The 22,055-nt window shown below is 42.5% G+C and overlaps 1 protein-coding gene across 1 annotated transcript in view; it reads left to right on the top strand.

Annotated features, from left to right (window-relative positions):
* The window catches only part of PKHD1 (PKHD1 ciliary IPT domain containing fibrocystin/polyductin), a 579,380-nt gene that overhangs the window by 210,759 nt on the left and 346,566 nt on the right, over positions 1-22,055 (top strand). The gene's annotated exons all lie outside the window — the stretch shown is intronic.

Raw genomic sequence — 22,055 nt, 5'->3', positions numbered from 1 at the left:
AAGCCACAGAATAACGCCTGAGAGGAAGGACAGATTCTAGAAGAGGAGAAGGGTGACCACCATCAAACGGCCTTATTCAGAATCCTTTCCCATGATAAGAGGGGACAGTGCTGGTGAAATCCAAGGTTTTACCTCTAGACAACCACAACAGCATGAAGAAACAGCACAAATCACTATGAGGAGAGGAGGAAGAAAAGAGTCCAGAATCCTCAACAGGGATTACCCAAAAATATGGTCTCTCTGATAAAGAATTCCGAGAGAAATGCTGAGGATGTTCAAGGAACTACTCAAAGAATCAATGGAGGAGACATCCAGAAAATTAAAGGAAGACATGAAAGAAACAGTGGAACAGACAGTTGGGAAAATACAGGAAGAAATGAGAGCAGAAATCAAAAAGCTACAAAAAGAAGTGTCACAAATAAAGGATTCGGTAGATGAAATTAAAAACTCAGTGGGTGGTCTCAGCAGTAGGATGACTACAGCCAAAGACAGGATCAGTGAGCTTGAAGAAGAGCAACAGAAATCGCATAGGGAACAACAAACAATGGGAAAAGACTGCAAAATAGCTCTGAGGCAAATCAGAAACCTAGGGGATGATGCCAAGAGGAACCACATTAGAATCATCGGAGTACCAGAAGGACAGGTAGGCAACCCCAGTGAAAAAGCCACAGTGAAAGAAATCATGCTGAAAAGTTCTCAGAGTTAAAGAATGCAGACATCCAGATCCAAGGAACCAGAAGGGTGCCAGCTAAAAGAGACCCGAATACTAGAATCTGGAAAAAACCTGAGTGCCCAAGAACAGATGACTGGTTAAAGAAACTTTGGTACATCTACACAATGGAGTACTATGTAGCTGTTAGAGAAGATGAAGTCATGAAATTTATATACAAGTGGTACTACATGAAAAGTATCATGCTAAGTGAAATGAGTCAGAAAGAGGAGGCAGACATAGAAATATTGCATTCATCTGTGGAATATAAAGTAACAAAATAGGAGACTACTAACACCTAAGAATAGCCTAGATAAGTACCAGTAGGTTCAGTCCAGTAGGGGAAAAGGCAGCTCAGATAGAGAAGGGAGCACCAAGTAAAGGATTCTGGGAGGATCCTCCCAGGATGGGAGAAGCATGCTGAAAGTAGACTATAGACCGAACATGATTGCCACTCAATGCCACTTTTGCAAACTACAGCACCCAAAAGTAGAGAGAGAGCAAAAGGGAATGACCTGCCACAAAGGTGGGGTGGGATGGGAGGTGGGGGGGGGTGGGGGGGGTGGGAGGGATACTGGGATCAGTGGTGGTGGAGAATGGGCACTGGTGGAGGGATGGGTACTCGATCATTGTATAACTGAAACCCAAGCACAAAACCTTGTAAGTCTACAACTGTACCTCATAGTATTTCACTTATAAAAATTAGAAACAAAATTAACAGAAAAAAAAACACAGACAAAAGAAAGAATTGATAAGCAGACATGATAGCTTTATTTACTTGATAAAGCTGTAATACAGACAATAAGGAAAGTAGGGACTGGCCCTGACCATCTTAGATTTCCCACACCATCAAGACTCAACCTATCGGGGCTGGAGTGATAGCACAGTGAATAGGGCATTTGCCTTGCACACAACTGACCCGGGTTTGATTTACAGCATCCCATATGGTCCCCCAAGCACTGGCAGGAGTAATTCCTGAATGCAGAGCTGTAAGTAACCCCTGAGCATTGCTGGGTGTGACCAAAAAGGGGGAAAAAATCTATCTTTCACCTCTAGGCTTTCTGCTTGAACTGGCTGCACTTTTTCATATGTATGGGTTTAGCTTCTGCATTTCCTGGTGGGCCAGTGCATTTTTCTTCTACCCAAAACAAACAAACAAAAGACCTCCCCATTCTATATGCTCAAAAGTAACCAGGGATGAGCTCATAAAATCCACCTAGACTTTCCTACCAGATTTAAGATTCTACACAGTGCTGTGGAGGTAAGTTATATGATTGTCCCAGTTCAAGCCTTGTTTTCATTCTTTAAATAGCCATAGGGAGAATCTATGATATGTATAATATTGCTGCATCTGTATAAATGTCTATGTATTATTTGTGTACTTGTGTGAGTATATGTTTTGGAAAATGTCCTTAAAATAAAGGTAGGAGGCCAGGTAAGGCACTTACATCACTCGTGACAGTCCCAGGATTTGATACACAGCATCCAATATGCAACTCTGAGCACTGCCAGTGGTGATTTCTGAGTGAAAAACCTGGAGTAACACTGAGCATCACTGTTCCCCAAAATACAACCCCCTAAAACAAATAAAAAGGGATGGGCATAATGGTATATGGATGAGCAGTCAAAAGTCCAGAGTTTTTCTAAGTGAGTTAAACTAAAGTCTTAGGCTTTAGACTAAGTCTCTGGAAATGCAAGGTTATTAAAATATATAGGGAGAGATATTCAAATACCACACAATTTTTATCGTTGCATAGATTTGATAGGTGAGGTGGAAATCACTTGTGAAACAGGAATCTGAGAATAGGTAAAGAAGAATGTCCATTAAGATTTTACGATAGAGGAGTCAGCAGGTTGGGGCATTTACTCTACATGGCTCACCTGATTCAATCCTTATGCACTACGTCTGGTCCCCTGAGCATCTCCAGGGATGAATCTGAGCACAGAAGCCAGGAGTAAGCCTTGAACACTGCCAAGTGTGGACCAAAACACAAAAGAAAAATTTAGCATAGATATTAAAATGTTGGCGTTGATGTCCCATCAAATAGCAGGAGAAGCAAGAAAAAATATACATAATTAAAAACCGTTCTTCATTGGCGAGTGGACTGCCAAGCAGAGGTCAGGGGTGGGAGCCTGCATTCTTAGCTATTCTCAGCCAGCAGGGCTGGAGGTTGAATGTGAGGTTCTTTTCAGACTTGTGGTGCCTGTGACCTCAAGTCCTACCCTAGTGATGCCAGGGGCCTCTAGAGCTACATTCCAGCAATGCTTGGGTAGCATATGATGCTGAGGCTCAAAGGAGAGGTCATGTGCATGCAAATATGCCCCAACCAGGGTACCATCTCTCCAACTCAACCCTTTGTTCTGATTGGACATCTCCTCCCTACAGTGTCCCAGACTTAAAAACTCTTTTTGTGCCAAGATCCTATACAATCTAATGTTCTATATCTCAGGAGACCTCTCCTTTTTTGGATCTTAGTTTTCCTCAGCTTTGAAGATATTCTTTATCTTTCATCAGCACATTTTTTTTACTGTGCTATTTTTTAAAAATTTTTATTAGTGAAACACCATGAGGTACAGTTGTAGATTCACAATTTTTTTGTGCTTGGGTTTCAATTATACAATGATCAAATACCCATCCCTCCACCAGTGCCCATTTTCCACCACCACAGATCCCAGTATCCCTCCCACCCCCCATCCCCCACCCATCCCACTCTGCCTCTGTGGCAGGGCATTCCCTTTTGTTCTCTCTCTCCTTTTGGGTGTTGTGGTCTTCAAAAGAGGCTTTGAGTGGCAAACATGTTCGGTCCATAGTCTACTTTCAACATGCATCTCCCCTCCTGGGAGGATGCTCCAAACATCCTTTATTTGGTGCTCCCTTCTCTATCTGAGCTGTCCTTTCCCATAGAACACCCGGCTGGCCTCTAAGCTATGGAGTAATCTTCCTGGTGCTGATCTCAGCTATTCTTGGGTATTAATCTCATATTTTGTTACTTTATATTCCCCAGATGAATGCAATCTATGTCTATCGCTCTCTTTCTGACTCATTTCGCTTAGCATGATACTTTCCATGTTGTACTACTTGTATGTAAAATTCATGACTTCATCTTTTCTAACAGCTACATAGTACTCCATTGTGTGGATGTACCAAAGTTTCTTTAACCAGTCATCTGTTCTTGGGCACTCAGGTTTCTTCCAGTTTCTGGCTATTGTAAAGAGTGCTGCAATGAGCAAACAAGTGCAGATGTCACCTCGACTATACTTTTTTGCCTTTCTGGGATATATTCCCAGGAGTGGTATTGCTGGGTCAAATGGGAGCTCAATTTCTAATTTTTTGAGAATCGTCCATACTGTTTTCCAAAAGGGCTGAACCAGTCGGTATTCCCACCAACAGTGAAGGAGTGTCCCTTTCTCGCCACATCCGTGCCAGCATCGGTTGCTTTTGTTCTTTTGAATGTAGGCCAGTCTCTGAGGTGTGAGATGTCACCTGCACTTTTTAGCACACAATACCCACGAATATTTTATAGGAACCTTAAGCTTGGTGTGATATATAAATTGAGCCTAATGAACTACTATGTACATTAATGTGCTCTGTATGTGGGGTGTATCTGAGAGACTTGTGAACTCTAGACAGAAATTTGTTTTTGAATAGACTCCCCACCCCTCATCACAATCCTTATCCATATTTAAATGGAATTTTTTGTATTTTGTTTTGGGGCCACACATGGTGATTCTCAGGGATTATTCCTGGCTCTGCAATTAGGATTACTCCTGGTGGTATTGGGGAACCATATGGGACACGGGAAATCCAGTCCTGGTCAGCCACGTGCTAACACCCTCCCCTCTGTACTTGAGCTCTGATCTCGGTACTCTTTTCCTTCTTTATTTCATTTTCTTTTCTGTTCTTTTTCTTTTCCATTTTTGTTTTTGGGCCATTTGGTGGAGCTCTGGGTGCTGTATGCAGTGCCAAATATCAAACAGGGGTTGACTCTATGCAAGGCACCTTAATCTCATTAACAACTTTCAGTTTTCTTTCTACTCTAGTTCTTAACAAACTTGGGTGACCTTATAGTCCGTTTTCCATGTAACTAAGACCAGTCCTACCTCATGCAGTTAAAACTTGGGATCACTAATTCAGAAATGTAATTTTCCTTTCCTTTTCCTGAAGGTTCCAACATGACACCCTAGGCGTGACAAACTCATGGCTACCCCTTTCTTTCTTGATCCCATCCTTTCACTTCCTTTCTTTCTTTCTTTCTTTCTTTCTTTCTTTCTTTCTTTCTTTCTTTCTTTCGTTCTTTCTATTGAATCACCATGAGATTGAGCATTATGAATTTGTTCAGTCATACTATGTTCCAACACCTATCCCTCCACCAGTGTAATTTCCCAGCACCAGTGTCCTGCCCTTAGTTTCCCTCCCATCCTTTCATGCCATCCTCCACCCCAGTCTACCTCTATGGCAGGAACCTCTCTTCTCACTCTCTTTCTCTCTCTCTCATTTTAGGCATCATGCTTTGCGATACAGATGCTGAGAGGTTATCATGTATGTCCCTTTACTTCCTTTCAAGACTTAGTTCTTGTCCAGAGTGATCATTTCCAGTTAGTGTTGTCAAAATGGGTTCTCTTTTATCTTAACTACTCTCCATGTCCCACACCATTGACCATCCTCCCATCCCTTCTTCCTTGGCACTGGGTATTGGTGTCATATTGTTTTTCTTCTTCTTTTTTAAAAAAACATTCCACAAATAAATGCAGTCCTTCTATATCTGTCCCTCTCCTTTTGAATAATTTCACTCAGCATATATGCTCTCCAAGTCTACCCATTTATAGACAAATTTCATTACCTAAATTTTCCCGAACAGTTGCGTAGTATTCCACTGTATAGGTGTACCATAGTTTCTTTATGCATATATCTGTTCTTGGGCATTCAGGTTGTCTCCAGCTTCTGACTATTGTGAATAGTGCTGCAGTGAACATAGAAGTGCAGATGGTATTTCTGTTGTTCTTTCACATTCTTTGGCTTCTAGAACACACAGAAGCAATGACATGAGAACAATATAGTCTTTTTTAAAATTTTTTTATTAGTGAAACACCATGAGATACAGTTATAGACTTATAAATTTTTGTGCTTGGGTTTCAGTTATACAATGATCAAGTACCCATCCCTCCACCAGTGCCCATCCTCCACCACCACGGGTCCCAGCATCCCCCCACCCCCCATCCCCCCGTCCCACCCTGCCTCTGTGGCAGGGCATTCCCCCTTGTTCTCTCTCTCTTCTTTTGGGTACTGTGTTTTGCAAGAGAGGCATTGAGTGGCAATCATGTTTGGTCTATAGACTACTTTTAGCATGCTTCTCCCACACTGGGAGGGTCCTCACAACACCCTTCATTTGGTGCTCTCTTCTCTATCTGAGCTTCTTTTTCACCTGGCACGTGTGGCTGGCCTTCAAGTCATGGAGCAAAATTCCTGGTACTAATCTCAGCCATTCCTGGGTGTTAGTCTCCCATTTTGTTGCTTTATGTTCCCCAGATGAATGCAATCTTTCTGTGTCTATCCCACTCTTTCTGACTCATTTTGCTTAGCATGATACTTTCCATGTAGTACCACTTGTATGTAAATTTCATAACTTCATCTTTTCTAACAGCTACATAGTACTCCATTGTGTAAATGTATCAAAGTTAGAACAATATAGTCTTTTTAAATTTAATTTTTTTCCTTGCAATGCATGACATGGTGTTATTTATTTAAAAATTGGAAGCTCCTAAGAGTGCTCTCTTGCAGTGCTCAGATGAGAGGATCCTCCTGTCCTGCGGAGGAGGGGATCCTTCTGTCCTGGGGAGGCGTGGCCAGCTCGGCCGCCTGACTGCTGAATGGTTTGGCATGCATTTTCAACTTATTTTTCTCCACTTGCAAGACACAGGAGACTGATTGTAAAATACTTCGTAACACTGAAGACCAATAAGCCTTAAACCCTACTCTGCAGTCATAACCTCTGGCAGATAATAGGCTATCTGGAGAGCACTGACTGTTGATTCCACGAGAACCCAGTAGGTATGGAGACCTTCCAGAGCAGTCTCTCATTGTGGATGTGCCATCTGGATTTATTCTATCCCTACCTTTCACCTTGGGGATCATTTTGAGTGGCTCAAGCTAAACTACCTTTCTCAGAATCCTCTTGGCGCTGAAGAAATGTTCAAGTCTTTCCATACCAAAGATATTAAAGATATTTTATACTATTCCTCCTTTTTTTTTTCTCTGCCTTTTCTCTCAATTATTTCCTCTGCAGCAAATACACTGCATCTGTAGACAACATCCAAACAAGGAAGAGATGCTCATCTTTCCTTTCAGATAACTCAAATGACTGTTCCAGTGGAGAGAAGTGCCTTCATTCCTCCCAGATGGGAAGGAGAGGAAAAGGCCAAGACCAGTATACCTAAACTGATGACTCATCCACATCTGAGAATTCTTTTGAATCCCTTCTCTTTGTTACTCACACTGCCTGGGGCAGGGTCTGTCCAGGGATAGATCAGATGGCAGAGTGAGATTAGCTTCCTTTTAATGGCCCCAAGGAAATCTCTCCACCCTAACTGGTCATGGCTAGCTTACAATACAGAGTTCTTATCATCTGTTTGTTCCTAGTGTGGGTCCTCTCAATGAGTTTGTGGGTGCTGAAGTCCTGTTCAGGAAATTCCTGCATATGTAAGAGGGTGCTCCAAAGTCATCTTAAGTAGAAAGGAAGAACAACTGTTTATTGTTTTGTTGTTGTTGTTGTTTATTTTGGTTGTGTGTGTGTGTGTGTGTGTTTTGATTTCAGGGTGTGAAGGAAATAAGATTAAATTGAGGGGTGGGTGGAGGAAGAAGGATAAGGAAAATTAAGACCTATCCAATTTTTTTTTGTAGTCTTGGTCAAACAAGATTTTATATAGCATTGGGATTCTAGTCAGTTGCTTTGTTGTCAGGTTGTATTCATGAAGTCAAATTAATACTAGGGAGACGGTTGACTGTGTCTGAAACTCAGCAGGGCAGTGACTGAATACCAGTGCTGAGTTTCGTCATGCCAGACTGCTGACCAGTGACTGAATAATGGGTTTTCTCTTTGTTTCTAAATACAAGGGGGTTGCCACTTGATTTCTATCCGTCAGTAGATTGACCCATGTAGTTGAAAGCTAAGATTTATTACTTGTAGCAAGTATGGAAGGATGGAGATAATTCTCCAAGAACTACCTCCTTGGACAGCGAATTTAGGGAGGTTTTAATATTTTATAGACATGGAAGCGAGGGCTTTGCTTATAGCATCAGCTGGGAGTGGGGTTTTATCATCCCCTCATTGATCTTATTTCTTCACTCAGAAAATGGCATCCTGAGCATATTTGCAGAGGAGTTTTCCAAGTGAACTCATCACTAGTTTGATGCAGGACAAATCAGAGCCTCCATTGTGGGGAGAAATAAATCGTTCTGACTGGAACTTGTTGTGTTTTGAGTCATTTGGGGCATCCTCAGGGATATATAGCCTTGCTCAGGAGGAGCTAAAAGAAACAGTATTTTGCAAATATAGTATGGCAGATACAGTGTTTACTTGGCAGAGGGGATGACCTGGGTTTGATCTCCAGCATTCCGTGTGGTCCCTTAAGCTCTACCAGGAGTGATCCTTGAGTGCAGAGCCAATAAGTCAGTAAGCTCTGAGCACTGATGGATGTGCTCAAAAAACAGAACAAGACACTCAAAAGAATCTTGGAACTGAGCAGCTCACTGCAGAGATACCTCTGGACTTGAAACCAGGCCGATTTCACCAAGGTGCTTCTACCTGCCCCCTAAGAATCCCACTGGCCACCAACTTCCAGAACCCAAAGAGAAATGCAGTTATGCAGGTTCAGTGATGGCAAACTCCAGGCCTCAAGGGATAGAGGGTGGGCCCATGGGCCCTCCTTCTCATCTTCTTGTCTCTATGGGACCCTGGAAGTCATGCCTACCAACTGCCTCCTGCTGCCATTTAAGCTCCTTAATGGCCATGATCCAGAGAAACACAAAAGAATCTTGGAACTGAGAAGCTCATTGCAGAGATTTCTCCAGTCCCTACTTATCTAAAATTTTAGAATTCCAAGACATCTTAGGCTACTCATAAAAAGCAAAATAAAATAAATCATCTAGCATTTGCCTGTTTGGCAGGATTGAATAGTGGCAGGACAATTCAAAATCGTGGTGTTGGGAAGGTGGAATGGTGGTGAGACTGGTGTGAAAATATTGAATGTAAGCCATTATTGTGAACAACTTTAGGAAAATTAATTTTAAAAATTAAAAAAAAAGAGCTAAAAGGCATATAGGCAATATAGGCATGATCCACTTTCTCTAGCTCACACCTTCACAGGAAATGGGAATCAGTCACTGTCACTGTCACTGTCCTCCCGTTGTTCATCGATTTGCTCGAGTGGGCCCAGTAACGTCTCCATTGGAGACTTTGTTGTTACTGTGTTTGGCATATCAAATACATCACGGGTAGCTTGCCAGGCTCTGCTGTGTGGGCGAGATGCTCTTGGTAGCTTGCCGGGCACAGCGGTAGGGTGTTTACCTTGCACGTAGCCAACATGGGAATCAGTGTGTTTCTCAAATATAACCATCAACCAGCAACAAAAAAGTAAGGAGAAAAATATCTTGGTTCTAATTATGTAACTGTTTTATAACCAATGGCAGATCCATTTTGTTAAAAATCTCATTGATATTTGAAATAACTTAGAATTTGTAAGTTTTTGATTTGGACCAGTGCAACTTTGGTACGATCAATAAAGAAGAGTTCCTTAATTGTGTAAACCCCTTTAAAAAACTTGTTTGAACACATTTAAGTAGACAAGCTGTTTCAAATGTCTTTTGGATTTGGGGTATTTACATGTAAATGTATACGAGTAATTAGAAATGAGTTTTAATTATTCAATAAAGCAGTACAGCAGGAACCCCACTTAGAAACCCATTGTAAGATACTTTCATTGCTATGTATACCTAAAAGTGTTGGCATTATTCAGATCTGTTTTGGTGGCAAATGATGGAAAATCCTATTCAAACCCAAGATAAGGGCAATTATTGCTTCATCTAGCTTAGCAAAGGGGAGGCAAAGCTGAGTCCAGGTGCTCCAAGAAGTGGTTAGGACTTTGTTGCTCTGAAACTCTTGGTTCAACTTTCCCCTGACTTGACGTTATTTTTAATCAGGCTTTTCTTTTTTTACCTGGAGGCAGAAGAGGGTCCCTGGGATTCCAGATCAAAGAGCTGCTTCTTTCCCATTGTCTCCCGAACTTCTGAAAATCTTCCAAGAACTCCTTTCACCCCAGCATCACTTCACAACGGGATTTTTTTTTTTTAGCTTTTACCGCTAGTTAATGTATAGTTTATTAATCATAGCTTTGTGTGATTAGTACTTGTTTTCTAATATCTTCTCGGTAACCTGTGGATTTCATGAAGATAGGGCTGGAGCGATAGCACAGCGGGTAGGGCGTTTGCTCTGCACATGACCGACCTGGGTTCGATTCCTCTGCTCCTCTTAGAGAGCCCAGCAAGCTACCAAGAGTTTTTAGCCCACACGGCAAAGTGTGGCAAGCTACCCGTGATGTATTGGATATGCCAAAGAGAGTAACAGCAAGTCTCATAATTTGTTGTGAGATGTTACTGGTGCCCACTCGAGCAAATGGATAAGCAATGAGAGGACAGTGCTACAGTGCTACAGAGATTTTCCTACATTTATTATTTACATGCTTATTATCTCCAGGGTAGTCAAGCTGTCTACCTGTGCACATAGTTGACTTTCAAGAAATGTACTTTGTGTGAATAACTGCACGAACAGTTTGAGGATAAACGCTCAATATTACCTCTATTTGGGTGGGACCTAGAACTCCCAGTGAATGTGCTATGAACAGGAAAATGCTGCTTTTATTTCTTGGCCAGAATAGGTCAAAGGACTGGGTGTGGCCTATTAGCCAGAATTACTGGGTCTGAGTGTGGGTCTGAGAGTGAGGGAGGATGTGCCACTATTATTAAGGACCAACAATTTAATGTTGATTATAAAGGTGGAGAGAAAACCCTGCTTTATTTCAGGGACATTTCCCTTTGCGTGAAGGAACCAAATTCTAGTTCCAAGGAGGGCTAATAAAACTTCTAGTTAAAATCCAAAGTAAAATCAGTCACACCTTTTAAAAGCATGTCATAGCTGTGGCTCTTGGTACTTCGGTTCAGGTTTTTTTGAAGGGAGGGGTGGGCTGAGGGATGAGAGTCGCCTTACTAATCTGCAATTACCTTACTAGAAAGGACTCCTCTAAAGGACAGGAAAGATCTTTAGTAGGCCCCACTGTCTTGTGGGTCTCCCACTTTTTCTAGCCCCCTCTAAAAGAAGTTTCCATGGCCTTGTTTGCTCTGATCCCCCAGAACCAGGGCAGGGAAGGAATATCAAGTACTGGGTCTGATCCTGCCAGTCAAAGGATCAAACGAAGAACTACTACAAGGATGGGAGAGAAAGTATTAAATAAGGTTTGGGTTCAATTATTTGGCTTATCAATATCCTAGTAGAGCTTGTTTCTGTTCAAAATCCCATATGTTACAGATATAAATGCAGCCCGGATTGGACATTCATTGTGACTTCCACAGACACCCTAGGTAGGGACAGACACCCTACCCAGATTTTTGTTTGTTTGTTTTTGGTCCACTGATGCTCAGGGGCTGCTCCTGGCTAGGAAGTCAGGAATTAGTCCTGGTGCTGCACAGGGAATTATATGGGATTCTGGGAATCAAACCCAAGTCTGCCACATGCAAGGCAAGCACCCTACCCGCTGTACTATTGCTCTGGCTCCCCAGACCCCCACTTTTTTTTAAGGGAGTTCCATCTGTGGCCTACAACTTCGATGGCTTTTAGCAGAAAGCGGCCAAATGCTGTTTTTTCTCACCTATTTCTTGCCACAGTTGGAGCCCCTTGCTTAAGAGGGTTGTGGTACAAACAAAAGAACAGGACGGGCAAGATTAGGGGGATGGACCTTCCAAAAAGGAATCACCTGGTGTGGAAGAATCATAAGGGAGGCCTAGGGAGTGCCTGATAACCCGGATGACAAAGGCCTGCTGGTTCTGGATCACTGTATCACTGTCATCCTCTTGTTCATCGACTGCCTCGAGCAGGCCCTAGTAACGTCTCCTTCGTCCTAGCCCTGAGATTTTAAGAAGTGCCACATTCGAGGCTCTTTCAGGGTCAGGAGAATGAGACCCGTCATTGTTACTTGTTTTTGGCATATTGAATACGCCACGGGGAGTTTGCCAGACTCTGCCATGCACGCAGGATACTTTTGGTAGTCTGCCATGTTCTCCAGAGTAAGAACTAGATAATAAGATGTTGCAGATGACCCAGAGACTATAAAACCCAGCTCCCGGAAGAGAACAGCGCAGAGTCTCCTGCCTCCGTGCCTGGCTGTCCTCACCAGGGCCCCTTGGAGGAGGGTGGGTTGAGTTTCCCTTCCCACCCTGAGCAGAGCCCTGGCAGCTGAAGACTTCTGGTTCCAGCCACAGCCATGCTTAAGACCACTCTCCACACATTCGGTTGAGCCTCACGCATGAAGGAACCAGCAGAGGAACCCAGGTATGCAGGACCCGGGGCTTAGATCTCCAAGCCTGCTCAGATTGGGACTGGGGCCTCCTCCACCCATATCCCCCATCTTCCAGTATTTAGGCGTTTCACCCACCAACTGCCCCTGGCACCATGTAATCCCATCAATGGCCAAGACCCAGAGACTATAAAATCCTGTTCTCAGAAGAGAACAGCGCAGAGTCTCCTCTGCGTCTGGCTGGATCTGGATAACGGAAGTTAATCATCTCAATGTCTCCCATTTTAATGACCCACATTTTTGGCCTATTATTAAAGAAATGCTCATCCACCCATTTTCACTGCAAATGTATAAAAGGGGAAGGCTTCAGACTTTCTTCAGAATCCTGCTTTAGGAGACCCTTCCATAATCTGGAAACTTCCCTAGTTTACTTTTCCTTCTTTTCTATAACTCCAACAACGGCCAGGATCCAGAGATCATCACACTCAGCTCCTGGGAGAGAACAAGACAGAGTCTCCTACCCTATGCCTGACTGTCTCCACCAGGGCCCAACAGCTGAAGACCACCGAGGCCCAGCCAAGGCCATGCTGAGAGCACTCTCCACACACTTGGATGAGCCTCACGCATAAAAGAACTGACAGAGGAACCCAGGTGTGTGGGACCCGGGGCTGAGATCTCCAAGCCTGTACAGTTTGGGACTGGACCTGCCAGTAACTAGACAGTTACACCCACCAACTGCCGTGTAACTCCAACAACGGCCAGGATCCAGAGATCATCACACTCAGCTCCTGGGAGAGAACAAGGCAGAGTCTCCTACCCTATGCCTGACTGTCTCCACCAGGGCCCAACAGCTGAAGACCACCGAGGCCCAGCCAAGGCCATGCTGAGAGCACTCTCCACACACTTGGATGAGCCTCACGCATAAAAGAACTGACAGAGGAACCCAGGTGTGTGGGACCCGGGGCTGAGATCTCCAAGCCTGTACAGTTTGGGACTGGACCTGCCAGTAACTAGACAGTTACACCCACCAACTGCCGTGTAACTCCAACAACGGCCAGGATCCAGAGATCATCACACTCAGCTCCCGGAAGCGCGCGGCCGCATTTGCGGCCGCGCGACATCTTATCATCTCATTCCTAATTCGGTCAAACAGGCAGGCTACCAAATGTAACATGCCCACACGGCAGAGTCTGGCAAACTCCCCGTGGTATACCCAATATGCCAAATACCAGTAACAATGATGGGTCTCATTCTCCTAACCCTGAAAAAGCCTTGAATATGGCACTTTAAAAAAAAAAATCTCAGGGCTAGGACGAAGAAGATGTTACTGGCACCTGCTCGAGGCAATCGACGAACAACAGGGTGGTCGTGATCGTGATCGTGATCTTTTCTATTATCCTAAATAAAGTATTTGACTGGAAAGAGAAAGAGAGAGAGAGAGAGAGAGAGAGAGAGAGAGAGAGAGAGAGAGAGAGGTCATTTCATAATAATAAGAGAATGGGCAGGGAGAAAAAAAAACTTTCCTACTTTTGGGCTGGAGCGATAGCACAGCGGGTAGGGCATTTGCCTTACACGCGGCCAACATGGCCGACCCGAGTTCGATTCCTCCGCCCCTCTCGGAGAGCCCGGCAAGCTACCGAGAGTATTCGATATGCCAGACACAGTAACAACAAAGTCTCCAATGGAGATGTTACTGGGCCCGCTCGAGCAAATCGACGATCAACGGGAGGGCCTTTACCTTTACTTTTACTTTTGGGGGGGTGGGATAGGGAGGAGATGGTGTTTTGGGCCACATCTGGCGGGTCTTAGGGGCCATTCCTGGTGGTGATGGGATTTAATCTATTGTCACCAGTGGAGTCACAGGCAAGACAAGTGCCTTGCCCACTTTTCTACTATTAAGTGATTTAACAATATAACATCTTTAATTCTCTTATTTAATTTGTGATTGCTAGTTTATAAGATTTTATTGATTAGCTTCACTATTTCAAACTCATTTTGTTGGTCTAGGAAAAAAAATAGTCATGACTTCACCAGGAAAATCCAAGTTACGATTGATAGAAACACGTGTGTGTGTGTGTGCGTGCGTGCGTACCTGTGCGTGTGTGTGTATTGCCATCGTAGCATTGTAACATTTTCAATATTTAATGATGTTTTATTCTCCACATTGTGTCTCCATTACCAAGTATCACTTGTAGTTCTTGGAGAACTCATGAGCTCATTAACTCTTTTCCAGTTCTGTTCCTGTCACCTTAATTCATGATGCCACTGACTTGTACCTAAATTATTGGCTAAGCATTTTGTTTATTTTATACTTGCCACTTTCGTCCTTCTCCAATCTAGTCTTTACTCTGGAGCCAAGGTAATCTTCCAAACTACAGATCTGTTCATTTGATGCCACTGTTCAAAACTCTTCAGTAGCTTCCTATGGTTCCTAGGATAGAGTCCAAATTTTCTAACATGATTTCAGTGCCTTTTTTTGATGTGGTTCCTACCTACATCTCTGGCTTTACTTTCCAAACCCTCTTTTATCTGCTGACTGCATAGTGATCCAGTTTCTGCCAACTTCCAGCCTCTGAAACATTCAATGATTAATCAAGTCTCGTTTGTATATTTGAAATACTTTCAATACTAAAAGGAACTCAACATTGTGAAGTAAATGGAATGCTGTGTAGGCAGGAGTTTTTTATTTTCCTTTCATAGTTATCATCAAAGCTCTACTATTTATTGCTTTCAGCCTGGTCATGGAGAAAGAGTGTCATTGAATTGGGTACTCCAGTCAGTATTAGTAAAAACAGGATTTTACATCGACCTTGGCATTTATAATCTGTAAACCTGCTTCTCATTCTATCTTTTCATACTCTAAACAATATACGAAGTAGGAAAGACTGTGGTTGTTTCACTTTAACAATAAAACTGGAGCCTGGGAGAAAAGGTAACTAAAATTCAACGGTCCTCCTATTCAAGATGAACACAGCTTTTTTTTTTCTAGTTTACACATGGATTTCTGGTGTTTGCATGACAGAAAGGCAAACAGAAAAATACTCTCTCCAAGTCTGAAACAATTTTCAGTTTTAATTTTTCATGTTATTTGGAGATTCCAAGTGGGGTTTTATTCTTTCTGTTTCCCTTCATAGTATTCTAAGAGAGGTACGAAAATTATATTTCTTTCCCAGTTTTTTCATTATGTTTCATATTTTGAAAGCATTTAAAACAGTCTATGATGAAAAATCGGAAGATATTTTTATTTATAGTTCTTTGAATTTGAGTTTATGCTCATATAACTCTTCTTTGTATAAAATGGCTATATATAATTTACACATTTGTTTCTGGTGCCTTTTCATTTTCTCCTTTTTTTCACATTAGTGTCTTTCCACTGACTCATGGGTCAAATCTGTTCCACTGGCTTTTTTTTTTTAATGAGCAGAATTTCATTGAAACAGAGCCATGTCCATTTGTTATGGAATTGTCTGTTCTTCATGCAGCAGTGGCAACGGGAAGTAGTCACATCAGAGGCTGCCTGGTCTGCAAACCCACAACTATTTACTATTTTGCTCTTTACAGAAAACCTTTGCCAGCCTGGGATGTTTCTCAGTGGTATAGCTCCTGCTTGGCATGTGTGAAAACTTGCCTTTTCACAAAGAAAAGCAAATCTTTGCCAACCCCTGCTTTCTGCATTTATCTTAATGTCGTGTATGTGTAAGTCAACCAGCTATTTTTGTTTCCATATGGCCAGTCAATTTTCTCAGTGTTATGGATCAATCATGCAGTTGTGGTACAATTTAAAAAAAAAAGTTCCCCAAATATAACCCAATTCTTGAAATCTATGAAGTTTACTGCTTTTTGGCAAAAGAAACGTTGCAGATGTGATTAAGTTAAAGATGTTGAGAAGTGGTAGATTATTCTGGGTTATCCTTACTGCTCCTTATCAAAGGCACTAGGAGAACTCGGATAGGGAAACAGGGTGAAAATGGAAGAGAGATAGATGGGAAGGGTTTTGAGAAGGGATGAAGGAGGCACAAAGACATGTGAGGGAATGCAGTTACCAGAGGCTAAGAAAGGCAAGGCAAGACATTCTCTGCCCGGTCTCCAGAGGAGAAGCTCTGCCCAACACTGATTTTAGTTCAGGGAAACCAATGTCAGATTACTAAACCCCCAGAACTGTAATAAGATAATACATCTATGGCATTTTCAGACACTAATTTTGTGGTAATTTCCTACCATGGCTATAGGAAATAAAACATTTCCCTGACAATTAAAAAGGTTGCTCTTTGATATACCAAATCCTTCTTTGATACAGACACATGGTTATGTCTTTTATAAATAACAAAGTTGGAATCTGGCAAAGGATGTGAAAAGGCAGAGAAGTGTATTTATTGCAACCCCCCTCCCCATTAAAAAAACAAAACAAGGGTTGGGGAGATAGCACAGCGGGTAGGGCATTTGCCTTGCATGCGGCCGACCTGGGTTCAAGTCCCAGCATCCCATATGGTCCCCTGAGTACTTCCAGGAGTAACTCCTGAGTGCAGAGCCAGGAGTAACCCCTGTGCATTGCTGGGTGTGACCGCCCCCCCCCCCAAAAAAAAAACAACAACTCAGCCATTGTGAATGTTTGAGGAGTGGGCTAAAGCTTTGCTCAGTAAGGGAGAAATTCTTTTTTGACTTTTATGATTTTCTCCTACACTTTCCTTGTTATTAATCAGATCAATGCAAATTATAAACAAAATTCACACTGTCTTAACAATTACTTGGACAAGGTTAAGAAAAAGGAGTAGAAAATCCAAAGAACAGCCACGCAATTGGAATATGCTGCTAGTTGGAATGGAAGTACATCAAACCTTCCTGCAGGACAGTTTTCATAATTACACCCAAAGTCATCACCTTGAGGCTGAAGTGTTTGAGGTGATGCTTTGCATGAGGCTGACCTGGGCTCAATCCCGACACCCTATAGGGTCCCCTGAGCCCACCAGGAATGTCTCCTGAATGCAAAGCCAGGACTGAGTCCTGAGCACTGCCACGTGTGGCCCCAAAGCAAAACAAAATAAAGCAAAACAAAGGCATCAACTTGACTGTGTGCCCTGATTTAGTCGAACTGCTCTAAAGAATTTGTTCTGAGGAGATGATCATCAGTGTCTGCACAAAAATTATGCTCAAGAGTATTTTCATCTCTATTGTTTATAAAAGCAAAACTTAGGATGAAATTAAACATGAAAAGATAAGGGATGAGTGTATAAATCATTTAAAATGGGATATTCTGACAGTATCATAAAAGGTAAAAGGTAAAGGCCCTCCCGTTGATCGTCGATTTGCTCGAGCGGGCCCAGTAACGTCTCCATTGGAGACTTTGTTGTTACTGTGTCTGGCATATCGAATACGTCACGGGGAGCTTGCCAGGCTCTGCCGTGCGGGCGAGATACTCTCGGTAGCTTGCCTGGCTCTCCGAGATATCATGATGTTAAATAATAAACACTTGAGTATGTTTGAACCATATTGAAAGGATTTTAAAAACAACGGTATATAAGAATGATTTAACGTTTGTATGCAGATGAAAGATCATCATAGGAAAGGAAAAAACACACATATTAGTCTATTACATTAAGAGTATAATTTCTTTCATGTGTTTCTCTTTTTATGGTGGCAGGGATCTAACCCAAGGCCTCACAATTCATGACAAGTCGTTTCTCTATATCTGAGTTGTATCCCTAGCTCCATTTCCCTTTTGCTTCTCTATATTTTAATTTCATGCATTATTTAAAAGAAATTTTTTTCAAATCTGTATGGTTTTTCTAAAAAAGTGCTTCTCAAAAACACAGCAGGAGATAATATGTTTGCCTTGTTCATGCCCTAACTGGGTTTGATCCTCGGTGTTTCATATGGTCACGTAAGTCCCACCAGGAGTAATTCCTGAATGTAGAACCAGGAGTAACACATGAGCACTGCTGGGTGTGCCATAAAACCAAAAACAAATAAAAATGAACACCTTCTTCACAGTCAACATTAATCCAATCTATTAATAGAGATAGAGGATGTATCAGATATTAAACTGATAAGAACAACAAGTCTCAAAATGGAGACGTTGCTGGGCCCGCTCGAGCAAATCAGTGAACAATGGGAGGACAGTGACAGTGACAGATTAATAGGGATGATTATCAAAACACTTTTCTATCTGGTCAGATGACTGTATGTATATGTGCACACAATGAGTCACTTGTCACTTGTCATCCTGTTGTTCATCGATTTGCTGGAGCGGGTGCCAGTAATGTCTCCACTCTTTCCTGTCACGTCATAGTGTAGCCCAGTGGCGTACTGGGGACTCTTTCAGGGCCCAGGAATGTGACTTGTTATTGTTACTGTTTTTGGCATATCGAATATGCCACGGGTAGCTTGCCAGGCTCTGCTGTGTGGGTGGGATACTTTTGGTAGGTTGAGTAGAATGTATATGTTTGTAAATATATATATATATATGTGTATACACACATATTGAATATATACACATATGAGTCTGTATATATTTGAAAATGAGTAGAATGCGGTAGGAACCTTTTATTCTGACCGAGTGAATTTAGTATATTTAACTGAAGACTATAGCACTATAATTCTTTAAGTTCTAAGAATTACATTTATTGAATTGGCCTAAAATCCTCATAGGAAAAAGGAATACTCTTGTGTTTTCACTTATTTTATAACATATTACTTCCTAAGCATTTTGAGTTTTGCCTCTTGATTTTTATCAGTCACACATTTTTATTTACACTATCTATGGAAAAACTCAAATTGGATAACTACAAAGGCTTTCTTCTCTTTCATGTCTCGAAAAGAGAAAATCAAAAATCCCTATTTTGACTCATCAAAATACAGATTATTGGAATGTCCAAATCCTATTGTGAATTTTGATCTAAACTCTAGCTTCTTAAACTATGGGTCATATAATTGAATGGGGGTGAGGTTCACAAAAATGTTTGTTTTTAATATACACTTATTACCTCTTATCAGTAAATGGTTGATTTGTATGTCTATTTCACATACCTATTTAATGTACTTAAAAATCTCTGGGGCAAAAAAATGCTCAACGGGTGGAAAAAGTTTAAGGATCCCTGGTCTAAATCTTTGTGCCAAAATGAATGGTAGACTTAGCACTGGGAACAATTCTGTGCCCCTTCCGTTCATCACAGTTAGAACTGTTTGCTGCTCTGTTGTGGATACAGTCAGCTGATCTGCACATTTAGAGTTTGCTCCGGCTCCTTCTTCCTGCAGGCACACATTCAGCCAAGACCACCAGAGATTAACCGGTAATGATGCAGAAGGCTCACAGTGCTCACACAGAGCCGAGTGCAGGCAGCATTGCCCTGTCAGGTTTTGTCTTCATCCAGGGGAGATAGCACAGCAAGTGTTCTCAAGGGCAGAGGGAAATGGTACGTGAAAAACGTCCCCATTCCATCTCTTTGGTCTGCTAGAGAGTTTTATATTAATGCTAATGTCACTGTCCTCCCTTTGGAAGAAGAGTGCATTGGATTTTCTCCGATTTACAAATGGTGGGGGCTCAAAGAGTTCCTTTGTGAGTTGGTTATCTGGAACTTGGAATACATTTATTTTACCTCCAAGAAAGGCTAATTAATTAACCTTGTGGTTAAGGACCCAACGTGAGCCCTGGAAGAAGTGGATTCCATCCCAGTCTTCTTGACGTCGAACTCCAACAAGAGAGCGTCACCCTTTCCACGTAGTACCAATTGTATGTAAATTTCATGACTTCATCTTTTCTAACAGCTACATAGTACTCCATCGTGTAGCATGCTGAAAGTAGACTATAGACCAAACATGATTGCCACTCAATGCCTCTTTTGCAAACCACAGCACCCAAAAGGAGAGAGAGAACAAAAGGGAATGCCCTGCCACAGAGGCAGGGTGGGGTGGGGAGGATGGGGGTTGGGAGGGATACTGGGATCCGTGGTGGTGGGAAATGGGCACTGGTGGAGGGATGGGTACTTGATCATTGTATAATCGAAACCCAAGCACAAAAATTTGTAAGTCTACAACTGTGTACCTCATGGTGTTTCATTAATAAAAATTAGAAAATTTTTTAAAAAAAGAGAGCGTCAGCTGACCAGGGCATAGAGGAGTCAGTGGGAGGGAAGCAGGCGTATTTCCAACATGAACTGCTGGGGCATAGCTCTTCATTTTGGCCTTCCTAACGCAATTTAGTTTTGACCATGGAACTAAACTAGAGCATGTTCCTTGTCCCGCTGTCCTAGAGGAGACTTCCAGAATAGCTCTGGAACACCGAGCATTCTAGCAATGAAGAATGCAAAGCCAAGTGGCCAGCAATAGCCAACATTTCTCTCATTGGTCTGCTAGTTACCACTCACTGTGATTTGGCAGATTGTGACATAGTCACAGGACTTGGACTGAGTACTTGTGAGAGAAGGGGAAGATGAGAGGCAATAGAAAATCAGGCCTTTCTGTCCACTCAGATGTTTCAAAGCTTGCATCTTTTTGCTCTGTTCCTTAAATTCCACAGGCAAAGGGAAGGCTGTCCTAAGGAACAAGGCTTAAGTACTGCTCTCTGATAACTCAGATTCAACAACCCCACATCCCCATATTTTCAATAGCCAGGAAACGTATTTTTTTTTCACTAATTATGCTCTGTCTTCAGTTTAAGAGTGTGTACTCCTGTGCTTGGGCTGGAGGTGATAGCACAGTGGTAGGGCATTTGCCTTGCGCGCAGCCAGCCTGGCCAAGCCGGGTTCGATTCCTCTGCCGCTCTTGGAGCACTTGGCAAGCTACCCAGAGTATTGAATATGCCAAACACAGTAACAAGAAGTCTCACAATGGAGACGTTACTGGGCCCGCTCGAGCAAATCGATGAACAACGGGAGGACAGTGACAGTGACAGTACTCTTGTGCTTAAAATAAATAGTGCCAGACACATGGCAACAAGATTTTTAATGTTATCTCAACTATTCCTTTGGAGATTCCAAATCCAAAGAAATTCTTGGTGAGATCCTGGGAGCTCTTTACCAAAAGGGTCCTGTTCTCCCATTCAGATGCCCTGCTTGGGGATTCTTATCAGCTTTTAACCACTTCTGTGTATTTCTATTCTGAGCCTGTCACACATGCCACATTTATTTAGCTACATTTGTTTATAATGTATTTATAGTACATTATAGTATTCTGTATACATCAAGGTATCGCGGTATCTGCCTTGAGTGTTTTCTGCCTTGAGTGTTTTGGCTTGTCCATGAAAACCTATTTATCTGGTGTAAAGAATCAGCCCCTTTGTGTGATTTAGGTGATCCAGGTTTGTTCTTCTATAGAAGCTGGGTGTCCTCTCAACACTCAACAGAGGGTATTTGTAATTTTTGTCTATTTGCTGTAAAGTAAAAAGTAAAGGCCCTCCCGTTGATCATCGATTTGCTCGAGCGGGCCCAGTAACGTCTCCATTGGAGACTTTGTTGTTACTGTGTTTGGCATATCGAATACGTCACGGGGAGCTTGCCAGGCCCTGCCGTGCGGGCGAGATACTCTCCATAGCTTGCCGGGCTCTCTGAGAGGGGTGGAGGAATCGAACTCGGGTCGGTCATGTTGGCTGCATGCAAGGCAAATGCCCTACCGCTGTGCTATCGCTCCAGCCCTCTGTGCTATCGCTCCAGTCTATTTGCTGTATTGGTGATAAACTCTGAAAGACATGATCTGTACTTTCTTTCTGTCCCCGTCTCAGTGCTTGACACATGTTTATCTGCACAAAATAAAACACACTATTTTTTTATGTAGCTCTGGATAATGGTGACGC

The sequence above is a fragment of the Sorex fumeus genome, unplaced genomic scaffold (genome assembly GCF_029834395.1).
Source record: "Sorex fumeus unplaced genomic scaffold, SorFum_2.1 ptg000080l, whole genome shotgun sequence".
In the NCBI taxonomy this organism is placed as follows: Eukaryota; Metazoa; Chordata; class Mammalia; order Eulipotyphla; family Soricidae; genus Sorex; species Sorex fumeus.
The sequence above is the reverse complement of the archived record's forward strand: the minus strand, read 5'-3'. Positions and strand labels throughout refer to the sequence as shown.